At 37.8% G+C, this 27,881-nt stretch overlaps 1 long non-coding RNA gene across 1 annotated transcript; it reads right to left on the bottom strand.

The window, feature by feature from the left end:
* Positions 1 to 27,881, bottom strand: LOC125406524 (uncharacterized). Its single transcript, XR_007233937.3, has 3 exons — positions 27,730 to 27,881; positions 1,830 to 1,938; positions 1 to 162 (listed from the first exon to the last, which is right to left on the bottom strand). It is a non-coding gene; the product is annotated as an uncharacterized LOC125406524 (long non-coding RNA).

The raw sequence follows: 27,881 nt of genomic DNA, 5'->3' as shown, positions 1-27,881 counted from the left end.
ATTCACAAAACAGATTTAGTCTGGGAACTCCATAATATCACCCTTAACCAATGTCTCTTTTTTTCTCCCACTTTCCACGATGTCAGATTCCAGATAGGGTGGCTTCCATCATTCACCATCTTCAATAGTTAGTTATATTTCATGCAGAAAACCAGTCTGCCTCTGAAAAATTGTGTCAGAGAGGTCATGACAACAAATCCATGGGAGTCCTATGGTGACAGGAAATTCATACCTTAAGATGGTCAACAGCACGCAAATTGGACACTGGGCACTTTTAATTCACAACTTTCTTTCCTCCCCACGACAATATTATATTCTGAATATATTCTGCTCATAGTCTGAACGTATACAGAAGTTGAAAAATGTTTTGAATATGTCTGCGTTCTGAAGAGCATAGAGGAAGTCTTATAACACAACTTATTGAGGATACAGATGTCCTAGTTAGCCCTAATGTTCAGTTTGAGACAACCTAGCATCTTCTGAGAGAAAAGCCATGATTGAGGAATTTCCCAGATTAGACTAGCCAGTAAGCATGTGTCTCAGTTGGGATTGTCTTAATTGTGAACTGCTCTAAGATAAGGAGGGCTCCGTCCACTGTGGGTGGCGCCATTCCCAAGGCAGATAGTCCTGAACTGTGTAAGAAGGCTATCTTATTATGAGCCTGAAGATAAACTAGCAAATATAATTTCTCCATGGTTTCTACTTGAAGTTAGTGTCTGGTTTTTTCCATGAATTCTTTCATAGTACTATAGCTTAAAAATTAAAATGATTCATCTTAAGCTGATTTTGGTCACAGCAATAGAAAAGAAACTCATACACCAGATGGATATTATTTATCCAGATTCTATGACTTAGCCATCTTGTTTATCATAATCTGATCATCTTTCTCCTGCAAGAAAATTTATCATTGTGTAGATAAATTAAGAAGACTAATGAAGAATACATGTGACTCACTCTCTATCTACATGGAACTAGATATCCAGGTTTAGGAATGCGTAGGTTTTCCTAACTTTCTTTTTGTTTCTCTTTAATTTTTGATTTTGTTTTTATTTTTTCTAAATGAGAGGAATTTTATCTAATTCAAAGAGGTAATCTTTAAGACTTCTCTTCTCAGGTACTTGTGCTAATGCTGTGAAGGCTGTCTCTTTACAAGTATAGATTCATTGGGGACAGAAATTCTTGTAATTTTTTTTCTGTTTTTCCCCTAGTTCTTTGGAGAATATCTGCAATAAGATAGATGCTGTGGTTTGCTTAACTACTCCTCAGAGGTTCATGTGATCAGGAATTTGCCCTCAGCTTGTAGCACAGGATGGAGGCAGTAGACCTTTTCAGAGTTGGAGCTCAGTGATATCTTCTGACTAACCAGAACATGCTTTAATAAGGCCTTTGAAGAAAACCCTGCCTTCCATTCCTCTCTTGTTTCCTGACTGACTCCAACCACTCTCAGCATGATACTTTGCTCCATGATCATCAACAACACAGGAGTGGAGCCAGATAGACCTGAGTTATGTTAGGTAAGTGCCTGTAGCAAACCTGAAATTTTTGAAAAATGTCTCAACTAAATTTCATCACCTCAACCAAGCTTATAATTAATGCAAGATTGTTTTAAATAATGTTGTTTTTCTTCAAATAATAACCCTTTGATTAAAAAAACAGAATTTTCAGTACTTCTGGTGTTTAAAGATGTCATGAATAATAATCATTTTGCACTAACAAAGATATATAAGCTTGCACAGGCATATAACCCAATTAAATTCAAGTGACAAACTCTTTCTTGTTGTAGGGTCCCACGTCAAAATGCTTTTGAATAGTCAAAAGCAAATACTCACGCTAATATCAAGTCAATATGCAAGCAAAAATGGAAAACTTCCACTTCTTAGAATCTTCCATGTGGTCTATTAGCTGATCATTAGTTCTCCTCCTGAAAATAATTACCACCTAGAATTTATGAAAATTAGTTTTTCTCATAATTGTAATCCTGCACACATATCTCTAAAACAATACAGTCCATGTTTTGGCCTTAATTTAAAAACATACATTTTTCATATTTACACTGATCTACTTTACTGTACTGTAGATACCTTACCAGGTCAAGCACACACACACAGGCAAACAGATATACAACACACTGTGTATATAAATCTACAACTTGCTCATTTTCAGCACATATATGTACTAATTGTGTGACTTACTGACTTTTTTAAAACTTATTTTACAGAAGATGGATATTCAGATTTACTTTTATTTTCCCAAATTGGGTATATTTTTGTTCTTGTCATTTGGTTTTGGTTTTGTTACAGGGTGTGGCATCAGAATCACAGAGATTCCATTGATTCAGCTTCTTAATTGCAGAGATCAAAGATGTATACCACCATACACAGTCAAAACTGAGGATATTATACATCATAATTATCTGAGCATTCTCATATGTCTAATGATGCAAATTCATATAACATTATTTAAGGAACATATGATTGGTGGAATTGCTAAATTATAATATACCTCTCCAATCTAGGTAGAAATTATATATTAGTTTCTTCATGGAGCAGATACTATGTTAAAATTTACATGTACTGTCTACAGAGTGCTCAAAACTATGGAAAGTCTCAGAAAGAGCACAAGATAAGGGCTGTCCATTCACACACCTCCGTATGGCTACTAGGGAAGTAAATTATTCAGTCTAGAATAGGGATCTGTTTTATGGCATTAAATATTTACTACAAAATGTAGTACCAACTGACTTTCCAAAGTGGCTGTTCATTCGAGCCTTTCAAGGATATCTCAAAGGATATCAAAGGGAGGACACATCTTCAGCTTTCTTTCAGCCTTGTGATGTTCCCTTAGACAGGAGGAATAGAGACAGTCATTCAAAATTCTGTTCTCAACTTTTTTTTTATCTAAATGAGATCTTTAGAAAAAAAGACATATTGGGGGAGGGGTAGCAAGCAGAAGGGTCTCTATCAACAGGGATGTTTAAAGAGTCAATGAAGGAGATATCAGGTACAGTTTCAAGGAGTAGAAACCTGTTTACCGCTATCCAAGGAGAAACCACTGTGAAAGAAGTGATTCTGTATATATTTTCTACCCACTCCCAGCATGGTTTATTTTTCCCCGTGACACCTTCACTCAGGTGTGTGAGTTTGCAGCCCTGATACAGACATCTCAACAACTTTTAGCATTTCATCTCTTGAGATGTTTCTGTACACATTTTAACCAATTTCTCCCCAAAAATTGTTTAGGGGCTATAAATCTTACAGAATAATAAAGTGAGCAGGATGTGGAGTTCTGGAAAAGAGGTCTAATTTCAACAGGCTTTACAAGAACTGAGTTGTGGAAGTAATGAAAGAAGTTTCCATTATGCCCTTAGCTTAGTTGCCTCAGAAATGTTGGATTTTCATATTATAGCCTAATTACTACTTTATGCCAAAAAATACTATTTACCCCTTGTTATGACAAAGAAAATTATTCAATTGAATTTTGGTTACAAGTGAAAACTTCCAAAAGTTCTATTTTTCAAGAATCATCGAGTTTGATATTTTTAAATAAATATGTCAGGCCAGAAACATACCAAGTAATCTGTTAATTAAAAGATTACCATACCCCTGACACTCTCACAGTCTGTCTATGAGGTTTAGAGGAAGCTGGTATTTTTTTCCTCGTTTCATTCCTCAAATAAAAAGAGAACAAATGAGTTCATATGGATGGTCTGGGGTTAGAGAGCAAGGCAGTGGTGAACCCCAAGTCTATTAATTCCAGGCAGAGTGCATGGAGGTTTGCTAGGAGGATATGCTCGCTCGGTGACCACTGAAGGGACAAAAAGTCAGCTAGTTGCTACAGAGTTTCCTCAGGGTGAGACTCACTGACCTGCATCGGATTGATTGAGCCCTCTGCATTGCTGAGCTTCATAAGGACAGCTCACTAGAAAATTAAACCTTGGCTTGTGGTTTCTGCTTCAACTCTACGCAGAGTTGTGAACTAGATCAGAAAAGTATAACATGTCCAAACACAATAAAAGTGAGCAATACAATTATTTTATCATTCACATTTTGTTTAATTTACACAACCAAGAAGTGGACTTAGACATGATGGACTTAATGATTTATGAAAATGCCTGCAATCTACATTCACATAACCCTGGGAGCTTTACAATCTTCAAACTTGAGCTACTCGCATTCTCAGAAATAAACTAGATGCTATGTCATTAGTTGCAGAATAGCGACTATGCACAATTGTATTTTAAACAGCCTTACCCATATGGAGGATATAAAAAAAGAACAGGCATTCACTCCAACTTACCTGTCATTCTGCTCCTCAGAAGGAAACGTTTTAATCAAGGCAGAGTATTTAATCCAGGCACTGACTATGAGATGTCATTCTTACATGTACTCATGACATAAAGCTGAGATGGTTTGATACTCACCTCCCAATTTCGTGTATACGTTCGTGATTTTACCCTTCATGGAATGCAATCCATGCTCAAAGAGTTATTGAAGCCATTCCCTTTTCTTTTCACACCCACATTAATCCATGAGCATATATCTTGTACATACTATTTGAAATATATATCCAGAGAAGTTCCCCTTGCCCTACACTTATATGTTATCTGAATCATCATAGTAGCCTCTCAAATTCTATTCAATTGATTGTCTTTCCCCACCCAATGTAGTAACCAAGTCATCATGGTATGAAATAAAACATCAATCCTTTCACTCAAATTTTCACACCTCACTAAAAAGCACATACAAGGAGTAGAAGACACTGTATGATTTCCCCCTGAAATACATGTGGTGGGTTTTTTTATATAGAGAGGAATGACCCCCCAGATGTTCATATATTTGGATGCCTGATCATTAAGGAGTAGTGCTACTTGAGAGATATTAGGATGTATGGCCTTGAAGGAAGCATGTCACTGGAGGTTGACTTCGAGGTTTCAAAAGCTTAAGCCAGGCTCAATGTCTCCCCCGGCTGTCTGCTCAGATCCTTTTGAAGTACCATGTTTGCCTGCATGCACTCATGTGTAGTAGAAAGGCTGCTTGTTGGTTCCGTCCACTTAGTTCCGAAATAATCACACAAGAATTGTATTAATTAAATCACTGCTTGGCTCATTAGCTCTAGCTTCATATTGGTTAACTCTTACATCTTAATTTAACCCATCTCCATTAATCTGTGCATCAATCACCATGAGGTCGTGGCCTACCAGCAAAATTTCAGCATGTCTATCTCTGGTGGTGACTCCATGACTTCTCTCTGATGCCACACTTCTTTTTCCCAGAATTCATGAGTTTTCCCTGCCTATCTCTTTCTGCCTTTCTCTGCTATGGGCTCAAAGGTATTCACAGCATACAGAGGGGAATACCACATCAGCTGTGCTTCCTGCCATGATATAATAGACTAAACCTCTGAATTGTAAACCAGCCCCAATTAAGTATCTACCTTTATGACAGTTGCTATGCTCATACTATCTCTTCACAGCAATAGAAACCTTAATCCTTGCCGTCACTGCTCTATCTTTACCTCCTGTTCATTATTCATCTACTCCACTTCTAATCTCCGAAGCCTCACTTTTCTTATTATTTCATTTTTTTATTTTTATTTTATTTTCATTTTTTTTATTAAAATTTTTCACCTCCTCCCCTCCTCCCACTTCCATCCCCCTTCCCTCCCCTCACTCTCCCTCCCCCTCCTTCTCCAGGCCAAAGAGCAGTCAGGGTTCCTTATCCAATGGGAAGTCCAAGGTCCTCCCCACTCCTCCAGGTCCAGGAAGGTGAGCATCCAAACAGACAAGGCTCCCACAAAGCCCGTCCATGCAGTAGAATCAAAGCCCAGCACCACTGTCCTTGGCTTCTCAGTCAGCCTCCACCGTCAGCCACATTCAGAGAGTCCGATTTGATCACATGCTCCATCAGTCCCATTCCAATTGTCCTTGGTGATCTCCCATTAGATCTGTCCCACCGTCCCAGTGGGTGAACATACCCCTCACGGTCCTGACTTCCTTGCTCATGTACTCCCTCCTTCTGCTCCTCATTAGGACCTTGGGAGCTCAGTTCAGTGCTCCAATGTGGGTCTCTGTCTCTATCTCCATCCATTACCAGAGGAAGGTTCTATGATAATATGAAAGATATTCGTCAGTGTGGCTATAGGACAAGGCCAGTTCAGTCACCCTTTCTTTTGCTGCTCAAGGAACAAGCTGTGGACATCTCCTTAGACACCTGGAAACCCTTCTAGAGTCAACCTCTTGCCAACCCTAAAATGACTCCCTTAATTAAGATATATACTTCCCTGCTCCCACATCCACCCCTCCTTCATCCCAACCATCCCATCCCCTCAAACTTTCCCCATCCTCCCCTTCTCACTTCTCTCCCCCATCTCCCCTTATCCCCACTTCACCCCCACTCCTGTGCTCTCAACCCCTGCCTGGCAATTTTGTCACCTTCCAATATCCAGGAGGATAACTATATGTTTTCTTTAGGTTCTCCTTCTTATTTAGCATCTCTAGGATCACGAATTATAGGCTCAATGTCCTTTATTTATGGCTAAAATCCACTTATGAGTGAGTACATACCATATTCCTCTTTTTGGGTCTGTGTTACCTCACTCAGTAAAGTGTTTTCTATTTCCATCCATTTGCATGCAAAATTCAGATGTCACTGTTTTTTATCGCTGAGTAGAACTCTAAAGTGTATATGTGCCACACCTTCTTTATCCATTCTTCTATTGAGGGGCACCTAGGTTCTTTCAAGGTTCTGGCTATTACAAATAGTGCTGCTATGAACATAGTTGAACAAATGCTTCACTTTTCATCCCAGAACACAACAGTCAAGCACCTACCTCAGCTCCTACTCTTCCTGTCTTTCCTCCATGATTGCCTTGTGCCAGTTGACAGCATGGTTAGCATTGGCCAGGACTGAGTTCATAAAAATGCCTTCCTTCGCTGCTGTGAGTGAAAATCTACACCTGGGATAAGTCGCCACCCTGCCATGCCTCATCATCTTTCTCCTTAATGTGCTTCTCATCTAAAAACATTTGTATGCAACTATTTGATAATTTTCCTTCACGAGAATGTAAATCATGACTGGTACTTTATTTTTTCACCATTTTAATGTCTAGAAGAAACATTTGATTTTGGAATTAATTAAAAATTAAAACAACACAAATATTGTATATTTTTATTGGAAAATTATTTCATCTATATATCTCTTGGACAAGGGTTTTCAATCTGTGGGTCACAACTCCTTTGTGGGGGTCAAATAACCCTTTCACAGGGGTTGCCTAAGACTATTGAAAACATGGATATTTATGTTACAATTCATTAACAGTAGCAAAATTAACAGTTATGAAATAGCAACAAAAATAATTTCACGGCTGGGTGTCATCATAACATGAGGAATTGAATTAAAGCATTAGGAAGGTTGAGAACCACTGGTCTAGGAGATTGAGTTAGAACATTTCAGATCTACATAATCCCTCTTGTGGGTAAGCCGATTTAATTTATTTTTATAAGTGTTTAATCTTTTTCTGTTCTTTTTAAAACTTGGTGTATTTGCTTGGTGTGTGCAAATGTATATGTGTATGGTGTGTGTATACACGTTTATATATTTATATATGTCATAACCCATATGTTTGCGTGTGTTCATGTCTGTATATGTGGATGTGCATGTGCCACAGTGCATGTGTGAAAGTCAATGACAGCTTCAAATGCTGCTTTTCATCCTTCACCTTGTCTGAGGCAGAGTCTCTTGCAGCTTGTCACTCCATGCAACAGGCTAGCTGGCCGGTGAAGTCTGAGAGATTCTCCTGTCTCTGCCTCCCATTTTGTTGTGGGAGTATTGGGATTAAAAAACATATAACTTTGCCTGGCTTTGTAGGGGTCCCAGGGACCCAAACTCCGATCTTTATGTTTATGCAGCAAATGCTTTCTCTGTTGAGCAATCTCCTCAAACAACCATTTCTCTCTTAGTGTTTTCCTCTCATATTTTGTTAATAAAAATAATGAGCATATTTTTAAATATTTCATCAATTTCCATCATTAAAATTGTATATTCCATTTCACTTGTATTTAAGAAGTAAAGAGATAAGTATGTCTCAGTGTGCTGGGTGTGATGTTAATGACTGGAGTGAGAAAATGGAAGTGCAGCTTTAGAGCCTCTGACATAAACCAGAATGTTCTTATCCCAGAATCTCACCGAAACTGTGAGAATAGGTGTCTGGTAATACTCTATACCAATTTCATTGTGAAAATGGATTGTTACAAGCTTTATTGATGACTAGTGGTTAAGAATATTAAAAGATGTATAACATGAACCACAAGCCACCAAAGATAAATAAAAGAAAACAGCCTGAAAACTCATGAAAGGATGAAAACTTGTCAATAATTCATAGAAATACGTGGGTCCGGCGAAGGTGCAAAGGGAGGCACAGGAGCACAGGAGTAAGTGGTTATTAAGGAACTCAAAGGAAGCTCACAAAAACAAATCGATATTTTTAAAAGGAACAACAAGTTTTACGTATGATAAGAATATTGTAAAGGCTTTACATTTCTAGCACAAAGATATTAACAATGGAAGGAGAGACTCGGCAGTTAAGGGCACTTTTTGTTCTTGCAGAGGATCCAGGTTTATTACTCAGCACCTACACCGTGTCCCACAACCATCTGTAACTCCATTATAGCTCTGCATCCTTCCTTCCAAAGTCACTGACACACATGGTATACAGATTATCAAACAATTAAAAACGTACATATACACAAAATAAAATTAAATAAATCTTTTAAGCTAAAGACTATGTTAGCAAAAAATTCATTTGCATACTTACCTTTGTTATCTTGCGGTTATATTATGCTTGTGTCTATAAATGTCCCAAACTATTCATAAAATGGTATGAAATACTTTAATGCAATGTATTTTCACTTCGTTTGTGCTAAGTATTAAAGATGAGGCTCAGTCTACATGTGGAGAACCAAGTGTCCTAATTTCTTATTACACTAAGGAAGTATGTTTATTCAGCAGGCAACAGTAAATAGTTAAAATCTATTAAAATCATTAAGAGTAAAAACTATTTCATTGTCACCTTTCACAAACGTGTATAGAATACTTCAATCATGGTTTTCCTCTCTTGTCCGTCCTTTCTCCTCCATTGATCTCTCTCTTTTCCTAATAGGTCCTTCCAAAACAGTGGGCTTTTACTTAAACGTGTGACAATAAGATTATTGTGGAAAGTTCACGGGCTAGCAGACAATCCAGCACTCAGAGAGACCAGACTTCTAGATGATGTGACTGAAAGTCTCCTTAACGGTGATTCAACACTTACCACCACCAACAACAATAAAAAACTTGTATGCAAGATGTTATTTGTTGTACTTTTTCCTTAGCTCTCCAAATGGAGGTCAGGGCCAGAAGGGCAAAGAGGGAGACCTCCTGGGAGAGGTTTAAAGAACCCGAAACCTGGCATCAGCCTACTCTCCTATGTCTAGGCTTGTTTCTAGAGAAAGGTTTCTTAGCTTGACCAATTTTCCTGAGTGCGTGAGAGAAAATAATTCATATGAGTACTTTAAAGAATACATATTGCCTTTGAAGACACAACAAGCTCACAGGAAACGATAATAAGCAATAAGACCTTTGGCTTTTGGCTGCATTTCTTTTGCATTTTAAAACATGGCATTGATCACAGACTTTACTCCAACCCTGAAATGTCAACATCAGAGATACATTCTATATATGTTTTTCTGGGCTATGGGTTAAATAAATAATAGGTTCTCTTTTCTCCCTTGCCCCAGGGGACAAATGTTTAATCCCCATGTGGGATTATTTCACTCTTTGACATATTTCGCTCATTGACCGGGCATGCTCAGAACTAAGTACAGTTCATATCTCACATATTCAAAAGAAGCAAAGTAATAAATATGGCCCAGCATGTAATACAGAGCTTACATTATCCTGGAGTTGAGGATGAGAAATTTCTGGATGCTTGTCACAACCTTTTATTAATAGGAAAACAAGGTGTGATTTTCCAGAACTCATTCACTGCTTTTAGGAAGAACTCTAATCATAAGGACTAAAATTTCTTCATCTCTGAAATGAGGTTAACAACATTAGATGAGTAATCAGTGATCATTTTTAATTTATCACACTTCAGTAATTTCCCAAAATGATCAAAGGCAGGAGATGGAAGGACTTCATCACTTAAATACTTTGTATTAATCCTGATTAAGATATCTTGTTAACCTACAAGGTCTAGAAGTGTTCACTGCATGAAGAAGTTCTTGGGATATTTTCATCTACCTAATCACACCATTATGAAGAACACTGTGTAACACACCATGAGGAATTGCCCCTAGCCCACTGTGTGCAGGGCAGGTTGGAGGAAGGCAAGTACTGGGCACAGGAACTGTGTTTTCTTGGTAAAGGAAAGAAAGTTTGTGTTCAGTTATTCATACCAAGTGGAATGACGTGATGACTCTTCTTTATTATTGCCAGCATAATGGAACTTAGAATCACTGTGGAAACAAACCTCAGAGCTTGTCTGCGAAGGAGTCTCTGGGTGAGGATAACTGACTGGGAAGATCCACCATTCCACAGGCTCAGGTCCTCATAAACGCAAAATGAGTTAAGCATACACATTTGGACACATGGTGTCTCGTGCTTTTACTGCCGTGATAGACAGAATTCTCCGTGAGACTAAAGAAATCCTTTCTTCCCTAAGGAGCGTTAGTAGGAAATTTTGTCACAGCAATAGGAAAAGTAACTAACAACAACAACAAAAGGTATGTTACAGCACTTAGCCAATCCAAGTTGCAATTAAATCAGGACATCCAGACATTAGCATAGATTCACACATGGTTTCAATGATGCAGATATCCATCAGTGCATTACTTAGGCAACCAAACACCATCTCCTGTGATTTTGAATGGTTATAATGAAATCAGGACAACCACACAGCAGTCTAGATTCATAGCACAGACTCAGTAGCTTGACCATGCAGGCAAAGCAGGTGACTGCAGACTAGACCCACAGCTGGCAGGGGCACTCTCTACTTTCTATCTTAATTGGAGTTTTCCCCACTTCACAAGTTCAAGGAGGACTTATTTTAAAGATTCCACTAGACTGGTATTGGCTCCAGTCATCTTTTTATATTAAAGAATGCAGAATTGCTTTCTGCCTCACAAAACCAAGGAGTTTTAGAAAACACTAGACACTTAATAGAAGACAAACACTGGGTTACCTTCTATGTCTTGAGAGATTTAAAACTGCAGCCCTCAATAAGGAAAGCACTCACCACACATAAATCTTTAAATTGAAGCCAACAAAAATTAAGACCAAATCAATGCAAGGGGGCAGGACATGGGTGGAATGAAAGCGCAATGGGAATAATGGCAAAGCAAGGGTTTGGAAGTGGAGGGAGTATGAAGAAGGACAACAAACAATGAATATCTTTGAAAGTGCCATATGAAAATTTCAAACAGCAGAAGCTTGCTAAAATATATGTGTACATTAAAAAAATTAGATAGAATTACCCTGTAACAGATGGAGAATGCTTATCCCTGACACCATGAGTTAGGATATGAAACGCCCACTTCCATATATGGGGCTAATTCTTTTTAAGTTGTTGGTCTATAGCAGTGATTATCAACTGTCCTAAAGCTGTTCTTTATGTTGTGGTTTCCCCAACCATAAATTAATAATACCGAAATTGTGAGAGGAAATTGGCATTGGGGAAAAATTGAAGGGAAGAAACTGTTGTTCAAAACACACTATCTGCATTTATGAAATTAACAATAAAAAGTCGTTAACTATTTTATTTTTAAAATTGTATGTGTAGGTGTGTGTGTCCAAGTGTATGTATATACAAACATGCAAATGGTACTAATGGAGGCTAGAAGATGCTGATTGCCCTGTTACTGCAGTTACTGGTGACTGTGTGCTGTCCACTGTAAGTGCTAGTACTGGATCCAGGACCTCTGCAAAAGCATCAAGCCCTCCTAGCTTCTGAGTCATCTCTTTCAGCAACCCCTCACCAATCAAACTTTTGCTTCTTAATCACAGTCTCTACATTTTAAGTGCTGAGTGGCCATGTGCAGCCACCCTACTGGGTGAATAAAGAATAAAGATAGCCTTGCCTTCACTGAAAGATGCTCTATCAGAAGACCATGCTCTGATGTGTGCACAGCATATGGTAGAAAACAAGAGCAACAAGAAATCCTCGTAGGAAAATAAATGCCTTTTAAGAATGGTGGTCACTATTCCTAAATTACTATGCTAAGCATATCTACTATAAATGGGTAGCAATCTGCTTCAGTACCTGACTGGTGACAACGGTCAATCAGTGTGTGTGGAAACAATAGCTGTGTTGTCATAGCCCTTCCTTAGCTATGAAGTCAAAAGAACCTGCTATCTCTGCTGCATCCGAACTGTTGGTCATGAACTTTTACCTCCATGGGGATCTTGCGAGGCATCCAGGAAACAGATCAATACCACTTAGAATTCTCTGACTGAAACTATCCTGAAATGGAATGACAAATAGGAAGGTTTTGAAAACCCTGATAATCTAAGGTCACCATTTATATAATGTGTGTCACAGCAGTTCAAAACTGTTCGTTTAGTTTTAATAGGTTAAGAGTTTGATTTTTAAAAAAAGAAAGTAAATTAGAAAAAGAAAATCTATCTTTAACCAGTGCAGACAGATAGTATTTTCTTTTAAAGATAGAAACCAATACCTTCTCAAGATAGTTTGCTTTGTTACCCAGACTCCTTTACTGTCCCAATTAAAGCCAGTTCTCTACAGTGTGAAATGCCTTGGGGAGAGATGTAACTTGGTGGAAAGCAGAGAAAACCACTGCCATCCTACATCTGGTTTCCAGAAGTCTAAGCCCTTAGGGAAAAAAAGACAGCTCAGGAGGCAGACACAAATGATTTGGAAGAAATATTAGTGGTGAGAGCAAAGCCTACAATCACTCTTTTGCCCACCCTCCAAAATGTAACTTTCTGAACAAGAGAGAGGAAATACGGAAAGAATGAAACTACATTGCTAAGAAAATCGCCCCTGGAGGTTTTCATAAGGCTCTGAGCATTAGCCTGCACGGTGCTGTTCCTGTAGGCGAAGTGTCGGTGCTTTCAAGAGGAAATATGCCACCAGAGAAGGGTGCATGATGGGTAGTTTTGTCTTGGAGCAAAGGAATTGCACCAGAATTGATCCTGTGAGGCTCATTCAACCTAGGGGTAGAAGAGGGAGCTGTGGAAATGGAAGGGGTAAAGCTCCCAGGAATCAACGTTATTCACCTCTGTATTCAGTTGTGCTTTGCCTTGATTGACAGTAGGCAAAGGCAGACAGGATGAAGAATGCATCGAAGGACGCTTCACACAGATGAATCCCCAGTAGAGAAAATATCATTGCCCTTGGGGCAGAGACTCTCCAGCACAGCACAGCCCATGCTGGGTGTCACTTTCCAGGGAATGATTTAGGAAAACATCCTGTGCTGAAATCTGGAAATAACAGATATTTTATAGCTGCTGGAGACATTGACCGCTTCCATTTTCTCAGCAGCAAGGAAAAACATGTGCTTAGGCAGGAACAGTGGGACCTGCCATGGGTCATGCTCCAAAGAAAAACTTACTCTCGTTGCTGACCTGTGATGTAGAATTTACACACAAGCAGGCATAGCATGCACTGAGAGAACTAGTCAGCTGAAGGAAGAAACACCATAGTGCTGAAACCGTGTCCTTGGAACATCTCGGACTGATTCTATGGGGAGGTCGTAACAGGGACTGGGAGGCGAGGAAGACTGGTGTGTTATCTATCCCTTCAGAGTTCACAAGCTTTCTTCAGTAACTATTCATTGCCTTAATAATGCAAAATGAACTCTTCTTGAAAACTATTTGTAACCTTAACAGTTTTGGAATTAAGTCATTAATTAAGCACAACTTAACTAGGTCTGATGATTAAATTTTAATTTTTGAATAATGATGTATTTATTATCAAGGTCGTATAGTATTAATAACATTTAATTCATTCACTCATTTATTCAGCAATAATTCTCTCTTGCTTATTCTTTTACTTGATCATTTTTTGAAGAAATTTTTACAACAGAGGTCACCCAACTGCAGAGTCCAAGGTCCCAATTTAGACACCCCTGTTTTGTATGGCTTAGTAGAAAATAATTTTTAAATTTTCAAATAATGTAGGATAAAGACAAGAATGTTCTACACCCTGAAAGTTAGATGACATTCACATTGTCTCACAGATCAGTTTCCCCATTCTTAAAAGAAAGCATCTGGTCCAAAACAGATATTTTACTGTTTGACCTTCATGACTTACGTTTTCAAGAACATAAAAACAGGAAAGGCAGAAGAAAATACAGCAAATGATAAATTTAGGACATTGTCCTGTTTATAATAGTGACTACCCCCATAGCCACCTCACATGAGAAACAAAATATTCTGTCTTTGCTTCTAAAAACAACTTTTAAAACCATCTACTCATAAAATGGCATAACTCAAATACCTTCAGATCATTTATGTACAATAAATAAATAACTCAAACCAAACCTATAAGCCGAGGCAACATTGATAGTGTATTAATGCCGCCCTATACCACAACCAAATATACATTCACTTTAGAACCTGAAATATCTAGAAACAAGACCAGGCCAGATGTTTTTCAAGAAAATCCCACCAGGCAATTTGAACAATGGTGGGGAATTTCGCAAGGATTCCACTGGTCTAATAAAATAAGAAAAGGTTTTTATTCATATGTTCATAAGCTAATAAGAGAACAAAATTTTGACTATTCTTGTAGTTTTCTGATTGCATTTTCTGTCAGACTGCCTTGCAGCAATTATTTTTATAATTCAAAATGACAAAATTTCATACAAACCGGCATTTGATAGGCTGGCAGTGCATCCAAGCTTATATAGCTAAGTTTATGAGATGTGTATGGAAATGTTCTTTTAGGCCAAATACTTAACCATACAGGTCTAATATGAAGCATACTAGCAGGGATCCCTAGGTAACTAATTAAATTTATTTTTATTAAGTACATGAGTGCTTTCCAATTATTGTGACTTTTTCTTTAGTATGAGAAATTGACCCCAGGAGCTAGTACTTACTGACAAGCAGTTTATCTGCTTCCACAGCCCAAATTACTGTGATCTTGCTAAACTTCTTTCAGTAATATTTTACAGTTTCCAAAATTTACATTTTGCATTGCTTTGGATAAGATTGTTACAGGTGTTTGGTCTTTATAATGCCACTGCAAATGGAATTTCTTATTTTCATTTTACGTTAGCTCCTTGCAAATGAATTAAAACTGATTCTTACATATAAAAAGACATGTTAATAGAAGGTGAAATAGTTTGGAAGAGGAGAGAATTGAGTTATCAGGAGTGAAGAAGGACCTTGAAGATGTAGTATATAATATCATATATATTATATATAATATATCATCCACCAACAAAGACACAGTGATTTCTTTCTTTGCCATTTGTTTCCTTTCTCTCCTATTGGCTTATTCCTCTAGCTAAGATTTTCTCTACCTTGTCCTCAAGCCCTGGTATTCTATCCTTCACTCTATTCTTGAGGCTTCCCACTGAGGATTATTTAGCTCACTGAAATGTTCTTTTCCAGTATAGTTTCAGTTTTTCTACAGTACTTCTAATACTTCCTTCAATTCCATTTCCCTATAGTGAATTGATACCCTTAATTCATTCAGCTGGTTATATTTTACAGGAGTTTTACCAGAGGGTTATTAACATCCTCTTTGATTTGTCCTCCTTGAGATATTGGAACACATTTAAAGTTATTCCTTTGAATTTTTGTTAAATTTCATCTAAGTTAGTCTCACTGGTGGCAATCACTATGGGAGTGTTGTTTTGGGAGGGGATATATTATATTGGCTTTTCATGTTGCTTTGTTGATTCCTTGTAAACCTGGTGAGAGGAACAGTTCTTCCATTGGTTGGCATTACCTCTGCTTTACTCATCTTGACTCAAGCCAGTATTACTTAAATTCTAGTCTACATAGACTCTATGTGAATTCATGGATATGATAGATGAAGATGATCTCAGCTCTGTTTGAGGGGAAAGCATATCCTCTGTCCTCATAAACCATCTGCAATAAAGCATTGTGTTATACCAAGGGCAGCCATTTAGCAAATTCCCTGAGCTCAAGAGTCAAAGTTTGCAAGATCTATCACACTTGAAACTCTCACAACCTCTAACTTCATGAGCAGGAGCAGACACAGAGATAAGAGTGTCTTGTGTGTGCAACGGAATGGCCACATCCTCTCCTGGGGAGTGTGTGTAACTACAGAGGTATATACTGTGGTGTTGTGGAACAATCCTAGTACCTTGTAAATATGTACTACTATAGATGGTTAATAAAGAGCTGACTGTCCAATAGTTGGAGAAGTTGAGGTTAGGTGGGATCTGTAGACAAAAAAAAAAACAGAGCATGAAGAAGAGGTGAGGCATCTCAAAAGTCACACAGAAATGTGGAGAGGAGTAAAATGAAAAAGGTATCGGCACGTGGCAGGGCGAAGAAGAGAAATACAGGGTAATTTAAAATGTAAGTGATAATAACAAGTCTGAGCTATCGGCTAAACATTTGTAATTAAAAATAAGCCACTGTGTGATTGATATTTGGGAACTGGCTGATGGGATCAAAAAGTCAACCTATACTCAGGCCAAAGGAGAGGGTTAGGATTCTTGGTTATACCAGCTGGGGCCATGGGCTTCCTGAAGTCAGTGAATGTTCTGAATGGAAAATGTGTGGGAAGGACCCAGTGACCTTTCACCTTTCTGACCTAGGTGCTGGTAGGTTGGTAGAAGTATAGTGTATGGGGAAAGGTACAGGGACCTCTCATCTGTGTGAACTAGGTGTTGTCAGAGAAGAGGATATGTGTAGGCCTTTCTTAATTTTGCACTGGACTCTAATAACTACATCAATAGTCCTGAATTCTTACTGGTGGTTTTTGTGAGAAATTAATGGAGTTTATTAATACATTTGGTGACTTTTATTATTTGTTCTTCTGCCCTGAGGCCTCTTCTTATCTAACTTGATCTGGACCTCCAGAGGCATATAAATTGAAGATGTGATAAAAAGCAAAACTTCAGAAAGTATTAAACATAGTTCTACATTTTTCTTCAATATTTTATTACAAATATTTCTAGACATACTTAAATGCTCTTTGAAATGATTCTTTAATGAATATATAAAACTACACATGATAGAAGAACATACTACTATAATGCAAATATTTCCCAAAAGCTGGATCTTTCATTTATTATACCTTCCTGCTATAGATGTAACTGTACTTATTTTTGCATCTCTCTTTGGTTTTTAAAAGTTAAGTTCCTACAAGCTAAATCATAAAGATAAATAATATGAAATTTTGATGACAGTGGCTATGCATTTTCAAATGTTAAAAAAAAAGAGCTCCAACAATTTATACTTCTATTTATTGGGGATCAGCTTTATCAACTTTCATAAATAGTTAGCTGTTGATGAGCAAAAATGAAATCCTCCGTGTGTGTGTGTGTGTGTGTGTATGTGTATGTGTGTGTGTTGAGCCTAGTTGTCAAACTCTAGCAGTGTTCCTAAAAGTTCAGTTACCTGATTTTTTTTTAAATCAGTTTCTGTTGATACCAGAAGTTGAGCTTTAGGCTAATCTGGATGGCAGATGAGAATTACAACCACTTACCACCAACCCAACTTTTTATGTGGGGGTTATGGATTAAACTCAGGTACTGAAGTGTGTAAGGCAGGTACTTTACAAACTGAACCATCTTTTCAGACAGCCCAAAATAGAACAGATTGTTCAACATAGACTTTGAACAACCTTGAAACTAAACTTTTTCCTGTGTATATTGCCATGCAAATTTCTCTTTTTCTGAACCATCATTTTATATGATTTGTGCTTTCCTGTGAAGAAAGTTGCATACACTTTCTTGTAACTAGTTTTATATGTGAAAAATGAAATGCTTGTTTGAGGCTGTCACTTTAGCAATCATGTTAGGTGCTGAAGCATATGATAGATAAAGTGGTGATTTATTCTTAGAGGAAGCAGAATTGTTTTCCGATCAGTCCTTTATAAAGCTTCGTTTTTGTTCCCTATCTTACCTGGGAAAATAAAGCTAACACAAACATGTCCCAAGCAGCCAAGAAATACCCTTTGTGAGGGACTTGCTTGACAGCAGATCGGTTGCCTCTCTCAGTTCACCACCTTTATCTTCACCTGGAATCTTTGTTTTCCAATCATATTAAAAAAATATTCAATAAATTCCAAAGGACTCAACTCTACTTAAAAATCTAACTAAGAGCATGGAGAGATGGCTTAGGAATAGAGAATACTTGCTGCTCTTTCAGAGGGAACAGGTTTCATCCCAGCACCCACATGGCTATTCTCAGTTGTCTGTAACTCCATCTCCAGGGATCTGACTTGTTGCAGCTACTCTTATCATCGGGCACACAGGTGGTGCATAGACAAATATTCATTCAAAACACTCATACACATAAATGAAAATAATTTTTAAGAACTCCAACTCATAAGACTTGTACTTAAATCAGGAAAATTCTACATGCTCTTTGATTCAAAGTGCCCATTTTTTAAAAGTGACTGAATAAGAAAGGGAATGTGATGGATCACTGAAGAAAAAAACACACAAATATCTCAAAGGCCCAGCATCCAGTACCACATATTGTACATACATACAATAGGAGATATTTGAAATTTTCGCTAGAATAAAAATTAATGACAACTTCTGAAGGCTAATGATTCTGATTAATAACATGGCCTCTATACTTGGGTGGGAAATGAGACTATTACTGATGCATGCAACAAAATCTGATCTCAGAAAAAAATAAGCTTGTTTTGTTCAGTCGTTTTAAAACAATGATGGTTTGAACTGGCAACTGATTCCTCCCTAAAAATATACCTCTGGAACTGTGCTCCACAAGTCTGCCTTTTGATTGCTTGTAGTTTTCTGTAGAGATCTCTGTCTGTTCCAAAGTGATATTTCCTGGGTAAAGGGCAAGACTGCACTTACCAGTGTGTATAAGAACAAATATCTACAGGCTGTAATTAGAGATTATGTTGCTTAATAAATCAGTGCCTGCAGGTTGTTCTTCAAGATTCATGACATCACTAGCATTGAGTACTAAGCTTTGCAGTACCAAGCATAGTTTTCCTTTTGTTGAGCAGATTGTAAATTCGATTAGAGATCTGTTGCTTACCACCAAAGTGTGTGTACCACTATAGCACTGTCAGAGTTATCATGTCATCTTGGTCATTAATGTGGTTCATAGGCCTCATAGCTGCATAAGAAGGCTCGTTTTCTCCCTCCCTTGGAAGCTTGTATGGCACCTTCTGGTACCACAAAAAAAGCTAGTCCTCAGGGAGGAGTCATCCATGTCAGTTCCATCCCAGGAGTCCCCAGGCCTCTTTCTGAAGAACATGGTATCTTCAGCAATAAGGACCTCCTTTCACCTATAGTGGGCAACCAAGGACAACAGCAATAAACTGTACATTTTGGGAGTCTTTTGGAAAGTCCTAGATAACAACATAAAAAAGGGCTTCTAGTATATGCTATTGCAGTTTTTGTTAAGTGGTCTTTGACTCTTGGGGAAACACTGTCAATCAAGATAAGAAAAGTTCATTAAAACTCTATATCTATATGTCTATATTTATACATGGAATTATGTGTATTATTTGGTTTTAAAAGTAAATAGTTAATAGTCTGATTCCTTGTGATTTTTTCTTATTGCTCTTTTATCCAATTCCTTCTTTCTTTTGTATTTACCTCCTCCAACCCTCTCTAAAGAGCCCCCTTTCCCATTTCTCTATCAGGTCACTCCTACTCTTCAATCTTGTTTATTCTTCTCCCACCAACTTCAATATTTATCTCCTGCTCCCTAAACAGGGTCCTTTTCACATTTCCTTAATCATATCACTTTTACATTGCTATTCCCCTCTCCATAACAATACTTATGGACTAAGACAATTGTAGAAGAGGGGTAAGAAAGGTATAACAGTCATAGGACCAGTGAACTTGATGTAAGATTGTGTCTACTAGTAATATCAGAAACTGCAACCATAAATTCTAACTAACAAGACTGTCCAAATGTGAGCTGAACAGAGATGGCACTAATAGATGTGCCAAAGTGAATGGAGAAAAGCTCAGTAGGCCTCAACCCAGACATAAATCACAATAGGCATCTGTGGAAATCTGGGAGCGGAAGTGGTTTTCCCCAGGGAAAAGCACATGAATGGGTTGCCAGTGCCAAATATTTAGCTTTTAAGACAAACATGCAAGCATTCCTTGCATGTAGCAAGGAATAGCGATTAGTAAAAAAGTGTTCATGAATTTGAAGGAAGACAAAAAAGGGAGAAATGTTGCAAATTATAGTATATCTTCAATTTTTTTAAGAAAAAAAGTTATTTTGGGATGGCATGGCTTTTTTAATGTCAAATGAAAGCAACATCAATGTCAAAATCAAACTCTTTAGGGATCCACTCAACACAGAAGGAAGATCATGGACAAAGACAAAGTTGTTTTCCAAGTACCAGTCCAGTGGCTCATCAAGGGCCTAGAAATACCTGGTATTTGAAAATTGCAAGGTCCAAATCACTTCAGATGTATTACAATTCACATAAATAGTCAAGTAACTTATATTTCAAATCATCCAATTATTCAAGGAAAAATAGACATGTTTTACCCAGGAAATATTTTTAGTTACATAAAAATTTATATTTTTGTCATCAGGGCTTTTGATCTAGGCCATTTTTACAGGTGTAAGTTGGAATCTCAGAGTTGTTTTGGTTTGCATTTCTCTGATGACTGAGGATGTTTAACATTTCCTTACTGTCTTTTCATTTTAGATTCCTCTGTTGAGAGTTCTCTGTTTAGGTTTGTACCCCATTTTTTTCTATTGAGTTATTTGTTCTTTTGATGACCAATTTCTTGAGTTCTTTGTATATTTTGGAGATCAGACCTCTGTCTGATGTGTGAATATCTTTTCCCATTCTGTAGGCTGTCATTTTGTTTTGTTGACCGTGTCCTTTGTTTTATAGAAGCTTCTCAGTTTCAGGAAGTCCCATTTATTAATTGCTTCTCTCAGTGTCTGTGCTACTGGGGCTATATTTAGAAAGTACATTTACACAATGGAGTACTACACAGCAGAAAAAAATAATGGCATCTTGAAATTTGCAGGCAAGTGGATGGAGCTAGAAAACATCATATTGAGTGAGGTAACCCAGACCCAGAAAGGCAATTACCATATGTACTAACTCATAAGTGGTTTTTAAACAAAAAGCAAAGAAAACCAGCCTGCAAATCACAATCGCAGAGAACCCAGAAATCAATGAGGACCCCAAGAGAGACATACATGGTTATAATCTACATGGAATGTAGAAAAAGACAAGATCTCCTGAGTAAACTGGGAGCATGCGGACCATGGAAGAGGGCTGAAGGGGAGGGGAGAGGAAGGAAGAGGATCAGAGAAAAATGAGTAGCTCAATAAAACCAATTTTGAAAAAGAAAAAGAACCTTTACAATAGAATTCATATTTTAAGCTGAATGCATAAAATGATATTTTGGGGTTAATGTTATTTTTTTAAATATAAAGTAGAACATGCCAGAAGGCAGATAACAATGACTTTTTTTTCCTAATTGTTATTGGTCTAGCCACAGCACTACGGAAAGCATTCATAGAAACCTAGTAACTCCAGCACCATGTACTTCAGAGACAGGAACCACACAGTAGCAGTATTTAGAAGTCATCAGTGATCTTACCAATTATATGGTGCAATTTCTTCACATAATGTGCAAGAAAAGAAAATATAGTGACCCACACATACTTAAATGACTATGCATGATCCTAAACTAACTAAGAATAATATCTCATGCTCTAAATCAGAGGTTCTCAATCTGTAGGTCTCAACCCATTTGGGAGTCAAATGACCCTTTCACGGGGTTCACATATCAGATATCCTGCATATCATATATTTACAATGTTATTCATGACAGTAAAAATATAGGTATGAAGTATCAACAAAAACTATTTTATGGTTGGGGGTCACCCAACATGAGGAACTGTAAAAAAGGCCATAGAATTGGGGAGATTGAGAACTAATGCTTTAAAGAAAAATTAAAATATGTGTAAAAATGTTTAAAACATGTTGAGAGAAACACACAAAGCTTTATTCCTAGTACTTTCTGAATTTTTAAAGTTTATCACTACTTCCATCTACATGTAAAAGAAAATGAAATAAACTTGTTTCTCCTAATAATATGCTCAGTTTCTCCTTGTTTTTCTCTTCTCCTCAGTTTCTGTCTTGTATTCCCCAGAGGCACTAGTAAGTCTATAGTAATCTTCATTGTCAAGATCTTAATAGAGTAATTCTAATGTTAAGTTAAAAAAAAGTGTAGATACATAGAATAACATTAACAAAATAAGTAATAACATAATAACAGTAAGCATATTTAGAAAGACTTATAAAATAATTTAATATTCTTTAGTGATATTTCATAATTTATAACCAGAAAATGCCAATTGCATATTAAACAATGGCATAGTGGAAGAAAGACTTATCCATTAGAAGAAAATAGAGTTCCCTACACCATTAAGTAATATATTACTATTCTAATACATTAAATATAGTATATTATAGACACATATTCATTTTACAAAATTAACTATAAAAAGAACTGGTTTTAAGGGAGGGCGGCAGGTGGAAAAATCTGCTTCAGAAGCAATACAGTCACTTTTTTTCAATTTAATGTTCCCAAGTCCCACCAGCATAAACATAGTTTGGAGACAGGCTGTGTAAGTTTGTTAAAGCCAGTGTCTTCCTTTCTCAGTCACAGCCCTATTTAAGAGGTACATGATAAACTTACTCTACAAGATTCTACAAGATTTCTACAAGGGAAGCCACGGAATTATTTACAATTCCAAATCACATATTCATAAGAAAGTCATTAATTTCAGATTTTTACCTGAGCATTACTCACCAATATGTTTATGAGATACTTTAAAAATGAGCACTGTTTGGAATGTATAAATAATCGGCTCATACCTCAGAGGTATCTTTCTTTAACCTGTATGTTGTGGAAGAAATAGAGGTGATTTCTGTGGGTCTTTACTGTCAGTCTTCTCCTGTTTTTGTCCATCGATTTTAATGTTCAAAATGATTAATTTTAATTTTGCTTCTGCCTCAAGGTTTTGCTACAGAAGATCAATAATTTTAAATTAAGACCATCAATTGTAGTGAGGCTATCACCCTATCAGTGTTTTTGTCTTGCTTTGGACACCACTGCTTAAAATGAAATTATTTCAATGTCTTAATTTTTACACCTAGGACCTCATGTCAGCAAGTCAGCTTATCAACTTCAGAAATCTATGCAAATAATTTGAATGTGCAGTGTAAATACCTTGCCTTTTGTCCCTTTGTTTCTTTGTTTGTTTTAACCTTAATTTTGTGATTTTTTTTTCTGGTGCTGGTGACTTGCAATTGTTAGGCAGACACTCTACCCCGAGCTCAAACCTCAGTCTCTGCAAATTAGATACATTTTCTTCCTATTTCGCTTCCTAGTCGCAACTTTAGAAATGTAAACACTATCTACCCAAATACTTTCGTTTCCTTCAGCAGCACATACCTCAGTTTATTTGAGTCTCATATTTCCAATTTCCAGTTATGAAATAAGAGGAATGAAAGTTGCCACCAGATTTATGTACAAAATAAATAACAAGAATGTGCTTACAGCAGTGCCCCACTCTGTGAATTGTGGATAGATATATCATTCCTCCTTCTCTTCTCTTATTGGAAAGATTGTCTTCTTTCAGTTACACAGATGAAAATCGCAATGTCTCCCTTACTTTCTATTTTACTTTTATTCTCTGGACCTTACACGAAATGCATAGCAGTGTACAAAAAAGGAAGAAAGAACACCTTCCCTCCCCAGATATGTCACACATAAACAACACCCACAACATGGAATGGGCTGTGTCATCCACTTCAAAGTTCTACACCTTTAATTTCACCTCATTTACTCAACATTATAACAGTGCTCACTCTGTCACAAAGAAGAAAATATTATGGCGTGGGACTTAGTCTCTGTACTTTGAAAGCAGTTTTCCTTTATGCTGTTCTGCAGAGACTATGCCCTAAATTTCTGCCTTGACTTAGTCAGCGCTTAGTTCATGAGCTCTCAACACCTCATCTCCCTTACATGATGAAAACTAAACCCGAAAGACCACTCCTTATATTCAATAGAGCAGCCATGTATCTCCTATACACTGTAAAATCTGGTTCAATTTGCACTTATGCTGAGTTAGCCACTTGTAAAAGTAATTTGGGTCCTTTCTTTGGAACTTCCAGGTGGAGTTACCTCATCTAAAAGACCACACAAATCACATTTCTTTTTCAGAACTCCTAAAGAACATTTCTCTTATTCTCCCCCCCGTCCCCAACTTCAATTTTCCCTGCTGCTCCAAAGGATTCTAATTTTTCCAAGTAGTGTTATGGAATTTAAGAAAAATGCAACTTGTGTGTATGGGAATGAGTGCGTTCCTGTGACCTGCTCTCTGAATTAGAGGTATTTAAGGAAGTTTCCCACGCAAAAAACAACAGAGAAGCCAGTGGCCATTCTTAAACTACCTCAGATAAACTAACCCATTCATTCTGATTTTCAGGTTATGGCCACAGCCAACATTTGAAGAAAGGTTATTTTGATGGTGGTGGTTTATTTTTGTTTTGTTTTCGTTTTCGATTTTGATTATTTGTTGGTTTTTTTTTAGGGTTTTTACTTGCTTTCTTTCTTTAGTGGTGGTGTTTTGGTTTGGGTTTTTGCGGGGGGGGGTGAAATTTGTTATTGTTTTGTTTCGCTTTGTTTGGTCACTTATGCTTGGTTTTATTCTACATCTTTGAGTTATCTAGTCTCTGGTTCTTGACCACCCAATCAGTGCCATTTATGCATGCCTTCTTATGAAGTAAGTCTGATGTCAAATCAGACACTGGTTGGCTAGTCCCACAGGCTCTGTGCCACCACTGCCCCAGCCTATTCTGCAGCCAGTACCGTAGGTCTAAGGTTTCATAGCTGGATCAGTGTTTATGTTTCTCTCTTAGTAGCCTGCAGAGCACCTTTCTGAACCAAAGACATTAGAATGTAGGGGTGAAGCCTTCATTTAGACTCCAGTTCTACTTCTTCATGTTCAATGCATTGTGAGTGTTTGGTCTCAGCACTGGGGCCATGCTGTCACTTTTCTGGGAACAACCTTTTGTCTTACTATCAGCTTAAGTTGTTTAGGGATTTCCATGGGATCTGATCAGCATAGCCAACAACTCAATTGAACGCAGCCCAGATGTGCCACTGGAAGCCTTGCCCAGCTACAATGGGCAGTTGAGACTCATTACTTATGCTGGATCTTACCATTCCATAAATCTCAGCTAATTCTCAACTCATAGAAATGTCTTATTTATAAGTTTGTGGGTTAATATCTGGGTCTTCTATTCGATTCCATAGGTCGACTTCTCTGTTCTTATGCCAATACCAAGCTGTTTTCAATACTGTAGCTCTATAATAGAGTTTGAAGTCAGGGATGGTAATGCCTCCAGAAGTTCTTTTATTGTATAAGATTGTTTTGGCTATCCTGGGTTTTTTGTTTTGCCATATAAACTTGATTATTGTTCTCTCAAGGTCTGTGAAGAAGTTTGATGGGATTTTGATGGGGATTGCATTGAATCTATAGATTGCTTTTGGTAGAATTGCCATTTTTACTATGTTGATTCTCCCAATCCAAGAGCAGGGGAGGTCTTTCCATTTTCTGGTATCCTCCTCAATTTCTTTCTTCAACGACTTAAAGTTTTTGTCAAATAGGTCTTTCACTTCCTTGGTTAGAGTAACCCCAAGATATTTTATGCTATTTGTGGCTATCATGAAAGGTGATGCTTCTCTGATTTCCCTCTCTGCTTCTTTATCCTTTGTGTATAGGAAGGCCACTGATTTTTTGGAGTTGATCTTGTATCCTGCCACGTTACTAAAGGTGTTTATCAGCTGTAGGAGTTCTTTGGTAGAGTTTTTGGGGTCGCTTATGTACACTATCATATCGTCAGCAAATAACGAAAGTTTAACTTCATCCTTTCCAATTCGAATCCCCGTGATCTCCTTATGTTGTCTTATTGCTATTGCTAGAACTTCAAGCACTATATTGAAGAGGTATGGAGAGAGTTGAGCCCCCCGAGGTCCGGAGGGGGAGCGGAAGGAGGAGGAACATGAAAGACGAAATCAGTACTGCGAGGGATGCTATCACCCACTGATACAAGGGAACGGATCTGATGAGAATTTACCAGGGCCAGTCGGACTGGGACTGAACGAGGACGTGATCTAGCCAGATTCTCGGAATTTGGCCGGATTCTCTGACTGTGGCTGGCCCGGGGTCTTTCTGAAAAGCCATTGACTATGACACTGGGACCTGTTTCCTCTGCATATGCTGGATTTTGGGGATCCAGTCTGTTTGGACGCTCGCCTTCCTGGACTTGGAGGGAGGGGGAGGGAGCTGGAGCTTCCCACAGGGCAGGAAACCCTGACTGCCCTGGGGGACGGAGGGGAAGGAGGGGGGGAGTGGGGGGAGTGGGAGGGTGTTGGGAGGGGGGGCGGAAATGGAAACTTTTATAATTTAATAAAATTTACTAAAAAAAAAAGAAATGTCTTATTTAATACATATCACAGGCTTAGGAGGGGAGATCTATTCCATTGTGAATGTTCACAAGGATACTCCATATATGTTTTAAGAGAAGTATTCAGAAACAGCACCTATATTCACAGGACCTGTGGAAGGTAAAACAAAGTACCACTTTTACATGATCCCAGGCCTGTTGAGTTGTCTGAGATTCCTTGGGAATGGAATGCTCCTGAAGATTGTGGTTAACACTCTGCTGTAGAAAACTGGGAACAGCAGCGTCCATAGTCGCTTTTGTGAGTCAAGTTGCTGAATTCTTACAAAATTTCCATCCGCAACACCTAGGCTACTTATTGTGCGACCCTGTCAGACAATGAAAAAAAGGTCCTGGGAAAAGAAGCTGACATTAATAGAACAGATTATCACAATCTGTTGACTCATGATTTTAAAATCTCCTAAGGTCACTCATTACTAGTCAATCACATATACACATATATTCAAATAGCTTCATTCCTTTGCCTAATTTTCATTGTCAGCAATTTTCCAGACATGGTTCTTGCAAGTTCCTGACCATTCAGCCAAACCATTGCCCAGAGTTAATGATAGGCACAAATGTTACATCTGGCTATTTATTCTTTCCAAAGAATGAATTATCCAAGTGAAATGCTTGAATTTTGGCCTCTGCATTTTAAAGATATCATAAAATGAAACTATAGACTTATAACTATCCCTTTCCTACATTGTCTCTATGGTATAGACCCACACATGAACCAGGCCTAAATTTTGTCTTCATTGTCCAACAAGCAATTGAAAATTCCCTCTAACAATAAAAGTGTGAGTTGGAAAGCAAAATGATGTAACAAGAGTAGGAGTTATGGTATCTGACCTACTTCTCACATAACTTAATTATACTTCTCATATAAAGTATTTCAATTTTTGGAGTTCTGCTTGAGCTGTATCTCACATGTAACAATTCCATTTGTTAAAGGAGAGCTATTGCACACACCAGATGCTGAAATGTGAGGCAGACACCTCCAATGCATAATGAACATCTTGAGTCACATACCTGCTTGGTAGGTGATCAGGTGTTACATAATTAATTCATTGCAACAGTTAGATCTTCCTAAGCTTTAGCTCTGTAGAACAATCTTCTTCTGCAGGACGATAAGGCAGTTAATCAATCTTGCACCTTCTTCCTCAACCGTCCCCCAAAGGGGA

Source organism: Myodes glareolus, chromosome 10 (assembly GCF_982192425.1).
Source record: "Myodes glareolus chromosome 10, mMyoGla1.1, whole genome shotgun sequence".
NCBI lineage: Eukaryota > Metazoa > Chordata > Mammalia > Rodentia > Cricetidae > Myodes > Myodes glareolus.
Note: the sequence above shows the minus strand (reverse complement) of the source record. Positions and strands in the feature narration are given on the sequence as shown.